Source organism: Choloepus didactylus, chromosome 3 (genome assembly GCF_015220235.1).
Source record: "Choloepus didactylus isolate mChoDid1 chromosome 3, mChoDid1.pri, whole genome shotgun sequence".
NCBI classification, from domain to species: domain Eukaryota; kingdom Metazoa; phylum Chordata; class Mammalia; order Pilosa; family Megalonychidae; genus Choloepus; species Choloepus didactylus.
Genome location: NC_051309.1, coordinates 72,046,985 through 72,069,403, shown reverse-complemented (window position 1 = coordinate 72,069,403; position 22,419 = coordinate 72,046,985). Strand labels below are relative to the sequence as shown.

Here is a 22,419-nt window from a genome sequence, read left to right as displayed (position 1 = left end):
TTTTTGCTTCCTGTCCCTGCAAGTTTAAGCTCTGCTGGTCTACAGGTCTTGGTTCCAAAAGGAGGAGTGCTTCCACCAGGAAACACAACAATAATCCCATTGAACTGGAAGTTAAGACTGCCACCTTGCCACTTTGGGCTTCTTATGCCTCTGAATCAACAGACAAGTAAGGGGATTACTGTACTGGCTGGGGTGATTGATCCTGACTATCAAGGGGAAATAGCACTGCAACTACACAATGGAAGTAAAGAAGAGTTTTCTTGGAATACAGGAGATCCCCTAGGGCGTCTCTTAGTACTACCATGCCCCGTGATTCAAGTCAATGGGAAACTGCAACAACCCAATCCAGGCAGGACTACCAATGGCCAAGAAACTTCAGGAATGAAGGTTTGGGTCACCCCACCAGGCAAAGAACCACGGCCAGCTGAAGTGCTTGCTGAGGGGAAAGGGAACATGGAATGGGTAGTGGAAGAAGGTCCTGATAAATATGAACTATGGCCATGTGACCAGTTACAGAAATGAGGACTATGATGACATGAATATTTCCTCCTTGTTTTGTAAAGCAAATATCTTTGCTTTCTTCTCTGTCTTATCCCCTTATCATATGGCATAAGCTGTAACGTTCATTTTGAAGTTATGGTTTTAGGTGATGTGTACAACTGCCAAGTTGACAAGGGGTGGACTGTGATGGTTGGGTTCATGTGTCAACTTGGCTAGGTGGCCTAGCCGTCTGGTCAAGCGGGCACTAGCCTGACGATTGCTGTGAGGATATTTGAGGCTGGTTAATAAACCAACGGGCTGGTTTGTCGGATCATCAGTCAATTGACTGCAGCTGACTGATGACTCATCAAGGGGCGTGCCTTCCACAATGAGAGAATGCAATTGGCTGGATTTGGTCCAGGTGATCAGTAAGTTTGTTGGATCATCAGTCAATTGACTGAGGCTAACTGATGACTCATCAAGGGGCGTGCCTTCCACAATGAGAGAATGCAATTGGCTGGATTTGGTCTGGATGATGAGTTGGAGGCTTATAAGCCGGAAGGTTAGAGAACCTTCACTTCTCCTTCAGCTGCTCAGTGAAGCATTTCCTGGGGAGCTTGTTGAAGTTGCCAGTTTGTTTCCTGAGGAGTTCGTCAAAGTTGTCGGTTCATTTCCCGAGGAGTTCGTCGGGCGTCTTCCTTGGAGTTGACTGTTGACGGCTCTGCAGAATTTGGACTCGTGCGCTCCCGCAGTTGCGTGAGTCACTTTTACAATTTGATAATCAGAGACATCTCTCATTGATTCTGTTTCCAAGGAGAACCCTAACTAATACAGTGGGGGAATGAAGGAATATAGGAACATAGTTTATGTGTCCTATTGAAATGAAGGTGGTATCAAAGAAAAACAAGATTGATATGGATTTAAGAGGTTAATTTTAAGCCCCACAGTAAACACAAAGAAATTATCAGAGAATATAACCATAGAGATGAAAAGTAGAGTTTGGGTTAAGAGAAATGGGGGAAGGGGCAATGGGGAGTTAAGAAATGAGTGTAGGGTTACTGTTTGAGATGAAGGAAAATTTCTAGTAATGGATGGTGGGAAAGAGCATTACAACATTCTAAACGTGATTAATCCCACTAATGAAAGGCTAGGGAGGGGGTGGAATGGGAAGATTTAGGCTGTATATATGTTTCCACAACTGAAAAAAAAAAACAGTCTACTTAGATGACAACTGAATGTTAAGGATGAACTTGGATGGACTGGAGGATAGAGGACAGGTGGCTCAAAGGGACACAGTTGAGACATAAGGAAAAGGAAATAAAGAATGTAAGCTTTGTATCATTGTTGAATCTATTGTACTTCTTAGCTGAGCTTAATGGGATTGCATAAAAGAATGTTCTTGTTCATGGGAAGTGTGTACATGAATTATATTGTATCCTTAAGGATGTGTGCAGCTAGCTCTCATATGTTCAGAAGACAGAGCAATAGATGATGGATGATAGATAAGGAGGGAGGGAGGGAGGGAGGGAAAGAAACAGCGATGTGACAGCATGTTAAAGTTGGTGGATTGAGCTATCGGGGGAGGGGGGTCAGGGTATGATGGAATTCTGTGTATGGGGCTAGTATTGTTTTTGCAACTGTTCTTATAACTTTGAATTTATTCCAAAATAAAAAAAAAAAGAATGACTACTATAAATTTGAAGAAAAATAAGATTGAGAAACATATCTCTCAGAAACCTGGTTTATGATGACCTATAGCAAGTGTTGACAAATAATGGCCTGTGGGCTAAATCTGGCTTGCTACCTATTTTTGTAAATAAAGTTTTATTGGAAAACAGCCATGTACATTTATTTACAAATTGTCTATGGCTGCTTTCATGTTTCAATGACACAGTTGAGTAGTTGCAATGGAAACTGTATGGCTTGCAAAGCCTCAAATATTGATTATCTAGCTCTTTACAGAAAAAGTTAGCTGATCTTTGACCTGTAATAAATAAAAGTGTATGGTATTGGCAAAGGAAAAGAAATAGATCAGTGGAACAGAATAGAGAGCTAAGACACATGGAGACTCTGTATTTTAGGTAAAATACAGAAAAAATACATTTAAGAAATCAAGGTGGGAAAGATATTTTAACATTTTATGAGTCATTATACAAACTATAAAGGAAAAGTGTGATTAATTGCACTAATAAGAATATTAAAAAATATCCCCTGTGTATGAAGACATCATCTATAACAAAATGTCAAGCTACATCCTGGAAATAAGATATGAACACAACTGATTAATGTACAGGATATATAAAGAATTTATACGCATCCACAAGAAAAAAGATAAACAACCCAAAAGAAAAAAAAATATGAACAGGATTATCAGAAGAAGAAACGCAACTTCCTCCCAAATATGTGAATTGGTGATTACGCTCACTGGTAAGTCGGGAAATGCAAACACAAACTGCAATGAGATATAATTTAATTCATATCAGAATGATGGCAATGTTAGTTATACTATAATTGATACATTATGAAAAGTCATTAGCCAAAAATTTCTACAACTGCATAGAGCTAGTTTGAACTAAGAATGAATAAAACAGCATAATGGAACTGGTAAAACACTGAGTTAGGATTATTTCAATTTACCACAAAGCTGCTTCTTAGGTGTACCTCTTGGGTGACCAACTCAAGACTGGGCTATTATATTTTTCTAAATAGCTAAGACAAAGAAATTAGCCATTTTCTGGAAGACGACTATCTTGAAACCATAGAAATATGACTGTCATAACACTAGTTAGACAAGTTTCATATTATTTGTTCTCTGTATCACATGCAGCACATAAAAACAAACCAGCCAATACCAAATGTAACAGATAAACCTGTGAAACATAGATCTATTCAAAAGTAACACTAGAAGGTCTATATTTCTAGCATCACTATCATTGTCATCATCATTATCATCACAATTATTCCTGCCATTGCTACAACAATCAGCTCAATATGTTCAGCTAAGTGGGACTGTATTTTGGAAGCTTAGTTGGCAAAACCTAAAAAGTTGCCACAGATACCTTTTAGTTTTTCATTAATTGGTAGCTTTCCATAACTTACATCTTTATTTCTACACACAGTCAAGAAACATGCTGCTGTTTCTTTCTTTTTTTTTTTTTTCTTAAGCTGGATTTTTTTTTTTATTAGATAAGATGTAAGTTTACAGAAAAATCATGCATAAAGTACAAAGTTTCCACATACCACCTATTACTCTTAGTTTCCTTCCATCCTGTAGAAATATTCAAGACCAATGAATGGAAGTAGTAAGTAGACTAAAACTACGTATTTTTAGAAGAATTTGCATACAATTGATAAATTAGCACAGGCGAAAATGAAAAGAATTCCCTTCCTAAGGTAGTGATTTCCCTATCTCTGAGAGTGTTCAAACATAATATGAATGGAAACTTCCTGAGGCAATTGTATAGAAAATGTATATATGGTTAGGAGTTGGGGAAAATTTTCTGTACTAGTCTATTTCTCCCCATAGTTTTACTGCCTACTTTTAAAAATAATTGAAATTTTCAAGTTTTAAACCACCCCATTGCGGTGGAGTGCAAAATGTTTTTTGGAGTAAGACATACCTAGCTCACCTCCTAGCTCTATCACTTAACTTGCTTTGTGAGATTAAATCTGTATGAGCCTCAGTTTTCTTTTCTGGAAAGGGGGTGCTAATGTAGTGAGCATTAAAATTAAAGAATGAATGAGACACGTTCTTTTAATAACATTCCTTAAAAATTATTTCTAGAACATAGAAAATGCTAAGTATATATTATTTCTCTCACTTCCTTTCTCAGGAATCATTCACTTGAATGACAAATGCCACCAATCTCTAATTCTTACTACCTTTTCTTCTAGGTCTCTTTCATGTCCTCTGCTTTCAATATGGATAGTCATACTTATGATCACAATCAATATTGTATATCACTTACTCTTTAGTTCACAGAGTATTTTTTACATACTTTGACTAACATAATTCTCACAACTCCTAAAGAATTGGGTAGTGTTATATACAAACAGGTTTATACGCTGTCCTAGTTTTCTTATCTTTCTAATAAACTCTGTTCTTTTACTCAAGTAGGAAGTTCCTATGCTAAGTTCTTGTCTTCTGCCTTTTTTTCAAAACAATTTCTCTTTCATGAGTTCATCCGTTTCATGACTTTATAGAATTCTCTGTTCATCTGTTTAGATAACTAAATCTGTATCCCTACATCACTCCCTCACTGAAGGTGACGTCCTATAGATGCCTACAAAAATTTTTGTCCTATTTTATCATGACTACAGTCAATCACCTATTTAATTTGTGTGTGTGTGTGTGTGTGTGTGTGTGTGTGTGTGTGTGTGTGTGTGTATGTATATATTTATATCTTGACTATTTATTGTATGTCAGGAACTGTGCCTGGCATAGAGCTGAAGCTAAAATTGTAATATAACACCAACCTGTCCTCAAAGAATTTTACAGCTTAGTTAATTATCTCAAACTCAACAAATCTTTGTGCCTCCAAACATCTTTGCCTTTATCAGTGATGTCACTCAATGCCCCAGTCACTTCCACCCAAAATGTGAAAGGTAAACTTGACTCGGTGCTCCCTTTCATTCTCTGTATCCAGTCAGTAATTTTGATAATTATTCTTTCAAATTGTTTCTTTGGTCCGTATGTTACTCTCTCCAGTCTAGCTTAGAATATTATAACAACTTTCGAGCTGAACTCCATGGCTCTTATTCTTTTCCCCTTCCAATCCACATTACATCTTATTAAAGAGTAATTGTCCATAAGTATGGCTTTCATCATATCACTATTTTTATAAATCTTTTAATGAATTCCTATTTTCTATCTCATCAGGAATGTTCTCAATGAAATTCAAAATGCTCTAATAATCAAATTCATCTAACTTTATTTCCCACTGCACCACAATCTGAACTTTCAAGTCTCATTAAGCGTTGCCATCCTTAAGACATATAATATTTAATTTGCATTTGTAATTTATCTTCTACTGTCACAGCTACTTCCCACTGAAGCAATATCATCCCATTTCCTTTTTTCCACTTAAATATGACTTTGCAAAAGCTTGAGGTAATTACCACCTCAATTATGAAATCTCTGGCAGTTTAGATAGCAGTTTTAAGTGCAGTTCTTGAGTACAGACTGCTTGGACTCTAAATCTGGTTCTGCCATTACCTATGCGACCTTGGTCAAGTTATTTACCTCTTTGTGCCTCAGTCACTTCTTTTGTAAAAGTTAGATGAAAATAGCTTCTAGAATTTCAGATTGTTCTGCATAGCAAATGAAATAATACATGTAGGTGAATTGGAGCAGTATCTTGCAAAAGTAATCCCTCAATAAATATTACATCATCATCATCATCACCACCAATAATTCAGCAGTAGTAGTTTATATTCCAGAACTCTTAGCTTCTTCTCTGGTAAACTTCTCTAGTGCATATAATCTATGCCACCCAATTTAGTCCTTAATGATACACAGCTTTGTGTTATTTCCTTATGTATTCTGGTCTCATCTCAACTATATTTTAAATCACTGAAGACTAGAAACTGTGTCTTTTTCTTGTTAAATGTCATTTCTTGTCTGATATAGGCCAATTAACACTTACTGGTTGACCTATCTTAGTCCTTAAAAGCTTTAAGGAGAGCATTCTAGTTGAAATATACTGCAATGCATTGAGCAAATTCATGTTTGCTCTCTGTAACTTCTGTAAGTTGGAACATTGATCTAATTCCTCTTTTTACCTTGACATTGGAAGCAAAAATAACTTTCCATGCATAAAAATTCCATTGGTAGCTTCCCAGAGCTCTTCAAGAACACTTCTTCTCCCTTAGCTGTTTTTTGTTTGTCTGTCTGTTTGTTTGTTTGTTTTGACAATTATTTAACACCCTTATTAACAGGTGCTTGCAGTTTGTTGACTTTTTTGAACAAATCAAGTTGTAAACTTTTATTACAAGTTAAAAATTAGGTTCTTAAAAACCTCAACTTGACTAGATATGAAACAATTTAAAAACCTTTAAAGGTGTATTGAGAAAAACCAGGCTTTTTAAAAAAACACATTTGTCATTACCAAAAAGAGACGTCTTTAGGTAAAAATAATAAAAACCCCATGCTGCACAGAAATGCAGATAGTTCTAGTTATCTGGTCAAAGGGCAAAAAGCAAGCACTTAAGATCTTCAGCTCCAATCTTCTGTTCATTTCTTTCTGCTGGAATTTCATATTCACTTCTTCTTGTTGGATGACTAAACCGGATGATGGTAGAGATGGTAAGCCAGCATTCACTCAGCCCTGCCCTGCTCAGCCTCGGGAGCCGACGAATTCTCAGCTGGTGGATCCGCTGCTTTTGTCTCTTTGCCATCTTGTGATTTAGGGTTTCCTGGGCGTCTGCGTCGGTAATTGAAGTTATGGCGGTACCAACGTTGAGGTGGCTGCTGACCTTGGGTCTCATCTCCTTGATTTTTCCTATCATCTTCATTGCCATCCTCTCAAGGCTCTCTCTGGCGAAGAGGGCCCCTGCGGAATCGTGGTCTGTAACCCCGATACTTATTCTGCCTCACTGGTCCACCTTGTTCTCCTGCACCCCGGTTGTCAGCACCCTCCATCACTTCTCCTTGCACAGGAGGGTTGGAATACTGTGGTCAACGCCCACAGGGTCTCCGCGTGTGGTAAGGTGGGAATCGTAGCCTGCGGTAGGGCCGGCGTTGTTGGGCCTGGCCTTCGGGAGGGAGCACTCTCTGAACCCTCGTTTTTTCCCCCACTCTCACTATTTTAGTAATTTTGCTGGTAATTGCGTGGAGGACTCCTACGACGTGGATAACGTCTATAATGGTTGCAGTCTGCTGCATATTTACTGCCTTGCACTGGAACGCCACCAGGCCTGTGACGTTTGCTGCCTCTGCCCCTTTTTCTCCTTCAACATCAAACTCCACAGTCTCTCCATCTCCTACACTGCGAAGGTACTTCCTGGGGTTATTCTTCTTTATGGCAGTCTGGTGTGCAAACACATCTTCCTTTGGTGTCATTCCTGTTGATGAAACCAAATCCGTTTCTTACACTGAACCGTTTTACTGCTCCCAAAACCTTCCTTGCGATGACATTCTTGTCCCCGCCAGAAGGCGCCGCCGATGCGAGGCCGATGGGGACGCCGCTCCCTGCGCCGCTGCCGGTGGTGCCGGGCTTGGTGTCGGCAGCGCGAAGGGCGGGGGCGGCGGGCGGCTGCTGGGTGTCGTCCTCGCTGCTCAGGGCTGCGGCGATGGTGACTGGGGCCGGCTGCGGCAGCTGCGGCTCCTCCCTGTGAGTGACGGTAACTCGGCGGGCGGCGGCGGTGGGGCTGCTCAAGGCTCTCTGGGGACCGCTCTCCGCTCCCGCTACCGATCCAACTCTCCCTTAGCTGTTAAGGTAAAAGAATCTTATAATAAATTATACTTAAGGAAAAATCAGGATAAAGAGTCATTTTCTCTAAACAATGTCATTCATTTATTTTTAGCTGATTTGCATTTTGCAGGGGTTTATATAAAGGTTTAAAAGTTGATTAAGGTATGTAATAACTTGGAATGTAATAACTTGGAATTTCCTGCAGTTCTAAAGCAATACCAAGGTTGAAGGCATGGGTTGGCAATCTATGTTCTCTGCAAGAAATAAGGGGATAAATTGTCTATAAGGAATGTTAAAACAAAAGTTGGATTAAATTTGGTGTGGCTTTTATTATCACCATGCACCAGCAATTCTAAACTATATCATTGATAAAATAATCCTCCCTACCAGGAATGAACTACTCTCACTGACTGCTCTTCCATCACTGCTTGAAGTTATCCTTGTAGCAACTAGATTTCTTTGGTCAATATTGGGGATTAAGACACATCTTACTGTAGCCTTTTTTTTTTCTTCAAAATTTGTGCTATGATCCATGGAAAAATACATTTTATATCACTGTACAGTACACAGATATATAAATAAACTTACTTCACAAAAAAGACCTTACCTTTACTACTAAGGGGTCCTGGCACTGATTTTGAAAAATATTGCTCTAATTTGATGGATCCTTAGACATTCAAGTTAGGACTACCAAGAAATTGTTCTAGAATAAATTAGGTAGTCTCCCTGGGTTCCCATGATCTAGATATAATTCAAAATTGAAAAACTAAACTAGACTTCTAGAACTGTGGCATAAAAATAGAAATCAAGGAGTTGATTTACTTTCTTTGGCATTCTACACTAGTAGGCATAGACCACAGAGAAAAGAGTACACCAGAGTCAATACCCAGGCTGAGGTGTGGGCAGCCCCCAAAGACTTCCCCCCTTAGCTTTTTGGAGGTACTATTCTCAAATATGACCCTATCCTGAGTACTATCTCTCCCATTCCCCCCCAACTCTACACCTCCTCATCCAAACACATACCTATTATTCTCATTGAATCCCAGTCAATCTCGTATGCCATTCAAATTCACAAGACACTTAAATTCACTAATCTTCATCTCTTTTTAAACCATGGTTTTTTTTTTTCCTTTCATCTCCAGTGAGTGTACTAATTCCTTAGTTACCTTTCTTCCATCTAAGCACAATTCAAATACATCACTGGAGGAATGAGTTTATGCTCATATTTCATGAATGAAACCAGTCATGATGCAATGTTGGCTGGTCAGAATTTCCTCATAAAAGTTATAGTTAGATGCTTGATTAGCAGCAAGATGAGAAGTTTATGTGTAATGACATGTGAAATGCTACAAGTTATTCCCTCTTATCTCCTTTTCAGTTTAGGATACAGACCAGTTATACAATGTCTAGAAATTTATTATAGATGCCCTAAAATTTTATTAAATATAGTTAGGTAAATATTTAAGAGAAGATGATTTATTCTTAGATCTACTGAAAAACTATATAGTTATTTTATATCAAGTGTGAAGATGAGCTTAAACCAGTTTCAATAGGTACTATAGGAATTGATTACAGATTAATATGCATAGTTATTTTTCCTAGCTAATGTTCATCTAGGCTGTCATTTACTTGAGCCATGTTTTGTCTCATTGTTCAAATGAGGGCTTTAATTATTACTTAACAGTTTTCTACATGCTTATGATAATATCATATAGCAGGAAATTGTAAAATGGCATTAAACTATTGAAAGACTGGTAGATAAGAACACTAATTGCAGACACTATGATTTTCTACATAGGAAATCCAAGCTACTTAAAAGGGAAACTGCTAAACTAGTAAAGATTTCCAATGACATGATAAAAGTGTAAATCGACCAAATTTTAAAACTTGATTTATCAAGTTTAGCCAATTTTAAGCAGTAATAAATTCATTCTGTTCACTAGAGAAAAAATTATATAATGTAAGTAGGAATGGCCTTAAGAAATGTACAAGATCTATATAAAGAAAGCTGTACAATTGAGAAGAAAAAACACTGCAAAGACATGAACAAAAATATTGCCAAAGAGAGGAACATTTACTGATACAAGGATAGAAAGATGATTTTTACATGAAAAATGGCAATATATAATTATTTAATAAATGTAGTGTTTTTTAAAATGTGAAAATTTGTCTCAGGATTGAGGATGGGGGAGGGAAGGAGTAGAAAAGAGAAAGAAGGAAATGGGGGGGAAACAATAAAAAAAAAGAAGACGAATAGAAGAGGAAGTGAGTCTAGAAAAGGTTAAGAAAGAGAAAGAAAGTGTGAGAAGGAACATAGGAAATTCTGATTACAATACACAAATGTCCCTCGAGGTATTAACTTTATAATGTTCTTATATCATGGCTCTTCAATACCTTTTGTCCATAATCTCTCAAAGGCTCCATTCTAAATAGCAATGTTACCCAAATAATCAAAGTAAAACATATATTCTTTGAAGTGCATTAGCAGTAACTGAGACAGTACTAAATGGAAAATCAGGCCAAAGTTCCAAATGTCATTCTCAGCATTTAATCTACTCACCTTTAACTTAATAGCTCAAAATGTTACTTTAATAAAATTGGGACCCCTAGTGGATTGAAGGAATAACTGGAAAATATCAAATATTACTGACTTACATCTATGGAATAATTGTAACATTGTGACTCAAATAATTTACATTGAAGATCTAAGATTAACAAAGCAAGAATGGGGATTTGAAGGAATAAATAGCAGTAAAATGAAAAGAGTGTTTGACTGGGAATCCAGATCTAGTCCCTAAATTGGTCACGTACTGACCTTGTTTATTATCTATTCTCTGGGCCTGTGTTTCCTCCTCTGACAAAAGAGTGTTTGACTACATCACCTCTGGTACCTTTTTCAATTACAAAAAAAATTGTTTCCATGATTTTAATCACCTGATCTATGACAAACCTGGGACTATTTGTTGTTTGGTCAAACAGAGTTCTGAACATCAAAATATATATATTATGGGAGATCCTCAGTATGATTGTGGAAATGACTAAAATGTTAAAAGTCTGGGCCAGGAAATAAGCACTAATTAAAACCAAAACAAAAAAATATTCCCAGAGCACTAGCATTATACTTTATAAAGCTTCTGATCCTTAAAGTCGTTGGATGTATCATCATTAATGGATTGAGTCATTGAATGGAAAAAAAAGCAGATAACATTTTGTGTGGGCTTTTTATTTTTATAAACCTAGCTTCATGGCTATTTAATTAATATCTTATTGCATAGTTCTTTTATGGCTTACTTCTCTCTTGTAAAGAATTAAACTAGCACTCAAACTTTTGGGTTTCAGAACCACTTTATATTCTTCAAAATTATTGAGAACTCTAAAGACCTATAGTTTATGTGGTCCATCTAATCAATTTACTATGTTAGATACTAAAATTAAGACATGTGAAATATTTCTTTATTAATTTGTTTAAATAAGAACAATAATCCAATTCATAAACAACATATTTTATTGGAAAATAAGTCTTTTTTTAAAAAAATTAATCTTATTTTAAGTCTATTTGCTTCTGAATTCATGGTATTGCAATGTGTTGTTTTGAACTATCTGAAGAAAATCCAGTTTCACACAACTACATAGTCAGAAAAAGGAGTGTTTTAATAGCCTTTTCAAATAATTGTGGATATTCTTTGATACAACTCCAAAATTTGACAAGTGGAAGTCACAAAGGTAGTTGCAATGTGGAATCTGAGGCCACATCAATTAAACTTTTGTATTTTCTTATGTTAATCTCCACTGGTGTCTGTCATCTCTGTAGCACTTTGAATGGATCTTTTACTATGCATTATTTTATAATATACATTGATTGCCTGTAAAATATTGGTTCACTTAGCTTACATATTCATGCAGATCTTCCAAATGTTGACACATCTCCTTATACAATATCAAAGCATTCTTTAATATTAACCACAATCTCATCAGAAAAGTGTTGGAAAGTTTTCAAATTCACAGGGGAGTGTACAAGCTTTTGCAAATTCTAATTTTCACTTGAAACTTAGAATTTTATCATTGGCAACAATTTATTAGTTGTTTTCCTTGAAGTGAAAGGTTCAATTCATTAATTTTTAAGAATTGTCTGCCAGAAATAAGTATAATAACCATGGTAATTCTGTCAGTTGTTCTTTCAAGTTTTCATATGCAAAAAAAGTGACCATTTCAGCTTTCAACACAAACACCCAAGAGCTTTACTTTAAGACAACCATCTTACTTCAGTATGCAGCAAAAGTGTTTATGCATGCTTTTCATTTTGTCACCCAGAAGATTAAAAAAAGGTCTGTACCCATAACAGATATTTATGGCTTCATCAAGGACATCCTTAAGTGAAACTGGACATTTTTTTTTCTGGAATGATTGAGAATACATTCTTAACTCCTAATACAGTTTCGTGCCGTTTTCTTGATTTGTGCTAAGATGCCAGCAGTTTTACCCATTGTTTCTTTTGCTCCATCAGTGCAAATGTCAACACAGTGAAGAAGGAAAATAATCTTTCAGTGTTGTGCTGATTTGGATGTCTTATATCTCCCAAAACGCCATGTTCTTTGATGCAGTCTTGTGGGAGCAGACGTATTAGTGTTGATTACGTTGGAATGTTTTGATTGAGTGTTTCTATGGAGATGTGAACCAATCAACTGTAGGCAAGACATTTGATTGGATAATTTCCATGGAGGTGTTCCTGCACCCATTCAAGGTGAGTCTTAAATCACTGGAGCCATATAAAACAGCTGACAAACAAAAGGAAGTCAGTGTACTGCAGCAGAGAGACGCATTTTGAAGATGGCCATTGGAAGCTGACACTGACATTTTAAAGAATGCCATTTTGAAATGCAACCTGGGAGCAAGCAGATCCCAGCCATGTGCCTTCCCAGCTAACAGAGGTTTCCCGGATGCCAATGGCCTTTCTCCAATGAAGGTACCCTATGGTTGATGCCTTACCTTGGACACTTTACAGCCTTAAGGCTGTAACTTTGTAACCAAATAAATTCCTTTTATAAAAGCCAATCCGTTTCTGGTAGTTTGCATAATGGCAGCATTAGCGAACTGGAAAAAGTGTTTACTCGTTTTAACTTGGAAAACACTATGAAAGAGTCTCAGCGATCTCTAAGGATCTCACACCTTGAGAACAACTGAATTAAACTTTCCAAACAACACAAATGCCATCATAAACCTCCCTAGGTATTTCTAAATTGACTGGAAGTTTATTCCTAAGCAATAAATTGAAATGCCTAATCACTTATGTTTCATAGAGATATTAAAAATTGAACAGGGCTAAGTTTTAATGTCATCATAAGCAGTAAATTGAAGAAGAAGAAGAAAAGCCATGGCAATTCATAACAGGACATAAGGAAAGAAAATAAAATGGTTTTAAAAATATGCAATAATCCCTTTAAGCATTGTTTTGCATACCTTGTAGTTTATAGTGTTGAAATTGTTTTGTCGTAGGATAGCATCTACTTCTTTGGCTGGCAGTTGCTGGAAATGGTCCTAGAATGAAATTCCATAATCTTTCCTCTGAGTTCCAAAATGTATGACAAACAATGTACAGCCATCTTCCTTCTCCCAGGATTTACCCTTTAATTAACCCTTTAAGTCTGATTCAGGCTCGGCCACAGTTTCAAAAGGGTTCTTGCCAATCAGAAGCAGGTAACATACCATCTTTCCTTGGCCAATTATAAGTCCATGCTAACAACAACAGCTGGTCAATTGAGGTGTCTCCTAACACAGCTGTAAGCACCACTAACCTTATCACCAGCTATCTTCCAGAGAGCTCAAAAGACAGCACATTTCCCATCAGACCTTATAGCTTTCCACAGGTTTAAAGACAACATTATTTTGCTTACTTTATAGGAGGGCTAATCAGTTTGATCAAAGCCGCATAGTAAGTCAGAAGTGAATATTTTGATAAAAGGACTTGGATATAAGATCCTTATTTCAAGAATTATTATAACTCTCATTCATATCCCTTTATGTTGCTGAAGAGAATGAATAGGAAATGTATCCTCCAGGCATAATTTTTAGTAGATAATTTGCTGGTAGATAAAATAGTATTGCAGTTATTAACTATCCTCCAAAGAAATATTAAAAGTGAAACTAATATTTATTGATTTCTTACTATAGCAAAACACATTTTAGGCACTTAGAGAAGATTAGGGGGATTGAGTACATAATTAAGTTATTCATTATTATTACATAAATTAAGTTATTCATAGTATCCTTAATGTTTGATTAAAATATCAGATTCAAAAGAGTACTGATCAAACATCCCAAGAAAATATTTTTGTTGTATTTTTACTTTAAATTATTGTTAATTAATGAAGAAGGTATGTTCAAACTACTATATACACTATGCTATCAGTGTGCCTTTCACTGTAGGAGATTGTATCTAATACTTGAAACATGAATCAATTAAGAGTTATATAACTCTTTTACACCTGTTTATTAGAGGACAGCACAGAAACTGTTTTATAAATTAGAGAAATTGTAGATTTACAGAAAAATCGTACAGAAGATACAGAGGTCACATAACCCCCACCACTATTATTAACGTCTTGTATTAGTTTAGCATATTTGTTACAATTTATGAAAGAACATTGTTATAATTATACTATTAACTATAGTTCATTATTTACAATAGAGTTTGGTATTTGTGTTGTACAGTCCTGTTTTTTTTCTAATTTGAAATCTAGTAACATATATACAACCTGAAATTTCCCCTTTTAACCAAATTGAAATATGTAATTCATTGCTGTTAATTATATTCACAGTGTTATGGTACCATCACCATCATCCATTACCAAAACTTTGTAATCAACCCAAATAGAAACTCTTTTCAATTTAAGCATTAACTTCCCATTCCCTGTCCCCACCCCATTCCCTGGTAAGCTACATTCTAGATTCTGACTCTTTGAGTTTCTACTTCTAATTGTTTCCTATCAATGAGTTCACTTTAAATGATGGCTTTAAGGTTCATCCATGTTGTTGTATGTATCAGAACTTCATTCATTTTTCACAGCTAATATTCCATTGTATGTATATACAACATTTTGTTTATCCATTCATCAGTTGATGGATACTTCAGTTGCTTCCATCTTTTGGCAATTGTGAATAATGCTGCTATGAATATTGGTTTGCAAATATCTGTTTGAGTCCTTGCTTTCAAATCTTTAGGTTCTATAGCTAGAAGAGGAATTACTGGGTCATATGGAAATTCTGTACTTATCTTTCTGAGGAACCACCGAACTTTCTTCCTCAGCAGTTTCACCATTTTACATTCCCACCAATAATTGAATGAGTGTTCCTATTTCTATACAGCATCTCCAATACCTGTAATTTTATGTTTTTTTTTTTCTTTTTCAAAGTAGTAGCCATTCTCTGTGTGTGAAATGATCCTTCAATAAGGTTTTGATCTGCCTTCTCATGATGGCTAATGATGTTGAGATTTTTGGCCATTGTATATCTTCTTTGGAGAAATGTCTATTCAAGTCTTTTGCTCATTTTTATAATGGGTTGTCTGTCTTTTTATTGTTGAGGTGTAGGTTTTCTTTATAAATTCTGGATAATAACCCCTTAGCAGATATGTGGTCCCCAAATATTTTCTCCCATTGAGCAGGCTGCCTTTTCACTGTCTTGACAAATTCCTTTGAAGCACAAAGGTTTAATTTTGAAGAGGTCCCACTTATCTATTTTTTTTTCTTTTGTTGCTTGTGCTGTGGGTGCCATTTCTAAGAAACCATTGCCTAACACAAGGTCATGAGGATTCATCCCTGTTTTCTTCTAGGACTTTTATAGTACTGGTTCTTATATTGAAGTCTGTGGTCCTTTTTGAGTTGATTTTTGTGTATGGTGTAAGTGTCCACCTTCATTATTTTGCACATGGGTATCCGGTTTTCCCAGTACCATTTGGTGAAGAGACCATTCTTTCCACTTTTTGTGGACTTGGGGCACTTTTCAAAAATCAATTGGAAATTGGCATGAGGGTTTGTTTCTGAACTCTCAATTTGATTCCTCTGGTAAACATGTATGTTTTTGGGCTAGCACCATGTTATTTTGATTGATGTGACTTCACAATAAGTTTTAAGATCATGAAGTTTGAGTCCCACAACTTCTTTCTTCTTTTACAAGATGGCTTTGGCTACTGGAACTCCTTAACTGTCCATATAAATTTGATGATTGGATTTTCCATTTCTGCAAAAAAGGCTATTAGAATTTTGATTGAGATTGCATTGAATCTGTAAATCCTTTTGGGTGGAATTTGATGTCTTAACAATATTTAATATTCCAATCCAAGAACAGGGAATGCCTTTCCAATTATTTAGGTCTTCTTTGGTTTCTTTTAGCAATGTCTTGTAGTTTTCTGTGTACATGTCCCTTACATTCTTGGTTAGATTTATTGCTAGATTATATTCTTTTAGCTGTTATTCTAAATGGATTTTTTCTTGATTTCTTCTTCAGGTTGCTTGTTACAGGTATATAGAAACAATACTAATTTCTGCATGTTGAACTTGTTCCCCACCACTTTGCTTAATTTGTTTATTAGTTCCAGTGGCTTTGTTGTGGGTTTTTCAGGATTTTTCTGTATGTAGGATCATCTCATCTACAAGTAGGGAAGGACTAGTTTCTTCCTTTCCAATTTGGATGCCTTTTATTTCTTTCTCTTGCCTAATTGTACTAGGTAGAACTTCCAGTACACTGGTGATAGTGGGCATCCTTGTCTTGTTCCTGATCTTAGGAGAAAATTGTCAGTCTTTCACAATTGAGTATGATGTTAGCTATGGGTTTTTCAGATGCCCTTTATCATTCCTAGTTTTCTAAGTGTTTTTCTCAAGAGGAGGTGCTGGATTTTTTTTAAATGTCTTTTCTGTGTCAATTGAGATGATCATGTGCTTTTTTCCCTTTGTTCTATTAATGTAGTGTACTATATTTATTGATTTTCTTATGTTGAACCACCCTTGCATACCTGGGATGAATCCCACTTGATCATGGTGTATAATTCTTTTGATATGCTGTTGGATTTGGTTGGTTATGTTGTTGATAATTTTTGCATCTATATTCATAAGGGATATTGTGTTGTAGTTTTCTTTTCTTGTGTCATGTTTATGTAGCTTTCATATGAGAGTGATGTTGGCCTGATAGAATTAGTTAGGGAATGTTCCATCCTCTTCAATTTTTTTGGAAGACTTTGAGCAGGATAGGTATTAATTCTTGAATGTTTTGTAAAATTCACCTGGGAAGCCATCTGATTCTCGGGTTTTCTTTGTTGAGAGGTTTTTGATTAGAGAGTCAGTCTCTTTACCAGTTATTAATTTGCTGAGATCTATTTCTTTTTGAGTCTATGTAGGTACTTTGTGTATTTCTAGGAATTTATCTATTTCATTTCAGTTTTCCATTTTATTGACATACAGTTTTTCACAGTATTCTCTTATTGTCCTTTTATTTCTATGGTGTCAGTGGTAATGTCCCCCTTTTCATTTCTGATTTTAGTTATTTGTGTCCTCTTTGTTTTTTCTTTATCAGTCTAGCTAAAGTTTGCCAATTTTATTGATCTTTTCAAAGAACCAAGTTTTGGTTTTGTTGATTCTTTCCACTGTTTTTATATTCTCTATTTCACTTATCTCCACTTTGATCTTTGTTATTTCCTTCTTCTACTTGCTTTGGGTTTAGTTTGTACTTCTTTTCCTAGATCTTCTGGTTTTGTGGTAGCAGTTCTCATTTAAGATCCTTTTTTTTTTCCAATGTAGCATTTAGAGCTATAAATTTGCCTCTGAGCACTGCCTTTTGTTGCCTTCTATAAGTTTTGATATGTTGTGTTTTCATTTTTATTTACCTCAATTTCTAATTTTATTTACCTCATTTTTCTAATTTCTCCTGTGATTTCTTCTTTGAACTATAGGTTGTTTAAGACTACATGATTTAATTACCACATATTTGTGAATTTTCCATTTCTCCCTCTGTTATTGATTTCTAGCTTCATTTCATTGTGGTCAGAGAAGATATATTATCTGATTTCAATATTTTTTAATATCTCAAGACTTGTTTTGTAACCTACCATATGGTCTATCCTGGAGTATGATCCATGTGTACTAGAGAGTAATATATATTTTGCTGATGTTGAGTAAAGTGTTTTTTATATACTTGTTAGGTCTAGTTTGTTTAGAGTATAATTCAAGTCCTCTATTTCCTTATTGATCGTCTGTCTAGATATTCTATCCAGTATTGAAAGTGTTATTGAAATCTTCTACTATTAATGCAGAACCATCTATTTCTCCTTTCATATCTGTCATTATTTGCTTCATACATTTTGAGGCTCTACCAATAGGACCATATATATTTATAATTGTTATGACTTCTTGTTGAATTGATATCTTTTTCAGTAGTGACCTACTTTTTCCCTAATAAAGTTTTTGACTTAAAGTCTATTTTGTCAAATGTTTGTATAGCTACTCCAGATTTCTTTTGTTTGCTACTTGCATGGTACATATTTTTCCATCCTTTATCTTTCAACATACGTCTTTGAATTTATGGAGAATCTCTTGTAGGGAGCATGTTGTTGGTTCATGCACTTTTATCTATTCTGCCAATCTCTGCATTCTGACTGGGGAGTTTAATTCATTTAAAATAACTACTGTAATGAAAGATTTCTTTTGCCATTTTGCTACATTGTGTTTGTAAGTCTTATACCTTTTGTGAACCTCAATTCTTCTGGTAATGCCTAATTCTATATTTATTTGATTTTTTTATTGTACCATTTTGAGACCCTTCTCTTTCCTTTCTGAATGTGTTTTTTCATATATTTTCTTTGTGATAACACAGAGTTAAAATTTAACATCCCAAATTTATTACAATCATATTTTATTTGATATAAACTTATGTTCAGTAACATACACATACACTGTTCTTATACCCTCTGTCTCTCACCTTTTTTTGTACTTGTTACAAATTATATCTTTGTACATTTTATGTCCAAAGCCATCAACTTATCATATTTTATGCACTTATATTTTAGCAACTGTATGAAGCAAGAAGTGAAATTACATAACCAATGATACAATACAACTCTACTGGCATTTATAATTACACATGTGGTTACCTTTACTGGAGGTCTTTATTTTTTTATGCTAGTTTGATCCACTGTCTAGTGTTGTTTCCTTTTGTTCTGAAGAACTTCCTTTAGCATTGCTTGTAACACAGGTCTAGTGATGAAAAATTCCCTCAGCTTTTCTTTATCTGGGCATGCCTTAATCCTGCTCTTATTTTTCAAAGAAAGTCTTGCCAAATATAAAAATTCTTGGTTGACAATTGTTTTCTTTCAACACTTTAAATATTTTGTACCAGTGCCTTCTTGCCTCCACAGTTTCTGATGAGAAATTGGCAGCAATCTTATTGGGATTCCCTTGTACATAGCTTGGTGCTTTTCTCTTGCAGCTTTCAGAACTCTCTCCTTGTCCTTGGCAGTGGACAATTTGATTACTATATGTCTGAGTGTTGTTCTCTTTGAATTTATTCGGTTTGGGGTTTATTGGATTTCTTGAATGTGTATACTCATGTCTTTTAATAAATTTGGGTATTTTTCTGCCATTATATCTTTGAACATTTCCAAGAATGTTATGGGTTACAGTAGCATAGTGTCCACTATTTCCTTATTGTAAAATATATCATATATACAAAAAGGTGAAAACTTTCAAATTATGATTTAACAAGTAGCTATATAGCAAATTTCAAAGAATGTTATGGCTTACAGTTCCACCATTTCAGGTCTTTCCTTCTAGCTATTCTAATACCCTAAAAGAAAACTATATAGAGGTTCAGTATTCATATTCCTTTGTTAAATTCTATCTTTTCTGTTGCTACCCCTTAGTCTAGTTTAATTAATTTCCCAATCTTCAGGGATGTCTAGGCAGTGACCATCCTAACTTATTCATGTTGAAAAGGAGTGCTGGCTTTGTGGAAAAAGGGAACATGACTGGTTGATGTTCTTGAAGAGGCTGATGCCTCTGGGTGTTGGGACTTAACTGGCATAGGACTCTCTGGAGGATTGAATTTCTGAAAAATAAATCTAGTGAATGAAACTTTTATAGAGTCTCAGATAAGGACCTGGGTATTCTTTAGGGTTTTTTGGGACTACAGTCGAATTATGTTTATCATACTGTGGTCTTTGGGGATAGCTAGCTGAAGTTTGCATAAGATTAACCTCCAGAACAGCATCTTGATTCTATTTGAAATTTCTTAGCCACTGATACCTTATTTTGTTGCCTTTCTTTTCCCCCTTTTGATCAAAATGTCATTCTCAACCCCTTGATGCCAGGATCAGGCTCATTTCCAGAATCCATGTCCCATGTAGCCAGGGAGACTCACCCACCTGGGGGGTCCAGTCCCATGTTGGTGGGGAGGTGATGAATTTGTTTGCAGAGTTGGACTTAGAGAGAGAAAGTCTGCATTTGAGCAACAAAAGAGGTTCTCTGGAGGTGGACTCCTAGACATAATTATAGATGGGCTTACCCTACCCTTCACAACCATAAGTTTCACAAGAGCAAGTCTCCAGATCGAGGTCTTGACTTATAAAGTAGGGGGTTCCTAATTTCACATAGCATATGTTCTATCCATGATAATCAATCAACATTTCACATTATCATCACTTAGTTGTGCAAGTTATAAAACTTTATTTTATAAATTTTGGTCCATTATTCCTCCCATGTTATGGCTGTATCATCTGTCAAATGTAGAAACTGAAGAAAAATTTTAAATGGGGGTTATACTTGTAAAATTTGTAAAAGAAGAAAAAAGAGAAAGAATATTGTAACTCATTTACCAGCCCTTAATTGTGTTTGTACAAGGTGGTCTTGAAGCTAGAGGAATGGGTGCTGTTGGGTAATTTTGTCCTCTGTGCTGAATCTTGAATTGTGGCTACATTCCTTGTCATATGTCAGACCTCTAGTATGGTTCCATTTCCTTTTTTTTAAACTTCCAGTCAAATCAGTAATATAATTTCCAAAGAATTTTATAGCCTGTAATGCCAAAAGGATAAAAAGCTGTATTTCGCACTTGTACAGAAAAAGGCATTTATTAATTTTATTAATAAATAAATTAATTTAAATATTTATTTATTAAATAATAAATAAATAAATAAATAAATAAATTAAATATTTATTTAATAAATAAAGCTTTTATTAAAAATTAATTTGGCAAATGAAATAGTAAATTGTTCCAGGGATGGTTCATTTTTTAGATAATTTAGAGAGTCTGAAACATGAGTTCAGGTTTATTCTAAAATAATAATCAATCCTTAGAGTCCATGCATCACATTTAATAAAGGAAGAGTTGTAAGTCATAAATTTATTTTAAAATTGCCTCATTATTAAGTTCTTGTTTAACAGTAGGCCTACTGTGATTCTTTAGATATTAAAGAATCTCCTTAATTGTTTTCTTTCAGGAAGAAAGTCATAATGATGGAGAAAAGAAGTCATTTGAAGGCCATAGACAATAGTACTTATGCTTTAGAAACTTTCAGAGCATCCAAAGGGGGATTTCAGAGAAAAACCTGTTATAAGCTGTAAAGTAGTAATGATTTGTATAGAAACCATATCAGCCATTTTCGAATCACTATGTAATGTCTGCATTGCCTCAGATAGACTGAGCTACCAGGATAAGTTTTTTGTTTGTTTGTTTTTGTTATTTTATTTTATTTTATTTTATTTCCAGGGGAGATTGTGAACGCAGTTCCCCTCTACCACAAATTATGCAGTTGAGTTTCCCACATTTGGGGAAATAGCAGGGCTCAGCACATCCAGAGTGCTGTGGATAAGCCTCATCCTGGGAAAACCACCTTTGTGATCATGGTATTTCCCCTGCCAGGTAAGTATCAGGATAAGTTTTAACCAGCTAATCCAAAACAAATTTTGAGACCTCATTCTCAGAATGCACTTCTTCTAATCATTAGAAGAGAGACTCTATCAGATATTAATGGAGTTATAAGTATTGATATTAATTACTTTAATTTCATACTCCTTTTCAAGTATGATTCATCTAACGTAAGAAACACTGTTCCTGAATAGATTTTGCTGTTACTATTGTTGCAGAATTCTGGTATGAAAGCATGCCCAGAATGTTTATGAAATAAAGAGTTGCTTTGAAGAGCTTTGACTAATAAGATTGGTTCTGGGAAATCTTAATTAACAAGTCATCAAAGGAGACAAAGATATGTAAGGAAGAGGAGGATTAAGAATAGAAAACAAAATAGAGAGGAAATAATACTGGGTGGAGTTGCACACTTGTGGCATAAGGTAATATTTAAAAAAAACACAGAATTTATCTATCTAAAGATTGATTGGTTCTGGAAGGAATAAGAACAAAAAGACTCTTTTATGCATAAGGAATATCTAATCTGACAATATATCCCCTGACTACAAACTCTTCTGCTCTGCAAGGTTTGTTTAGGCTAATGCAAAAGGAAATAAAGAGACTGAGGAAATGGCTGATGGTT

At 35.3% G+C, this 22,419-nt stretch overlaps 1 non-coding gene and 1 pseudogene across 1 annotated transcript; both read right to left on the bottom strand.

Moving 5' to 3' along the window:
- Nucleotides 1–6,796: 6,796 nt before the first annotated feature.
- Nucleotides 6,797–20,317, bottom strand: LOC119530292 (annotated as a pseudogene).
- Nucleotides 20,318–21,635: 1,318 nt separating this feature from the next.
- LOC119530723 lies at nt 21,636–21,799 on the bottom strand. The gene has a single exon (XR_005216110.1). It is a non-coding gene; the product is annotated as a U1 spliceosomal RNA (small nuclear RNA).
- Between the last annotated feature and the right edge of the window lie 620 nt (nt 21,800–22,419).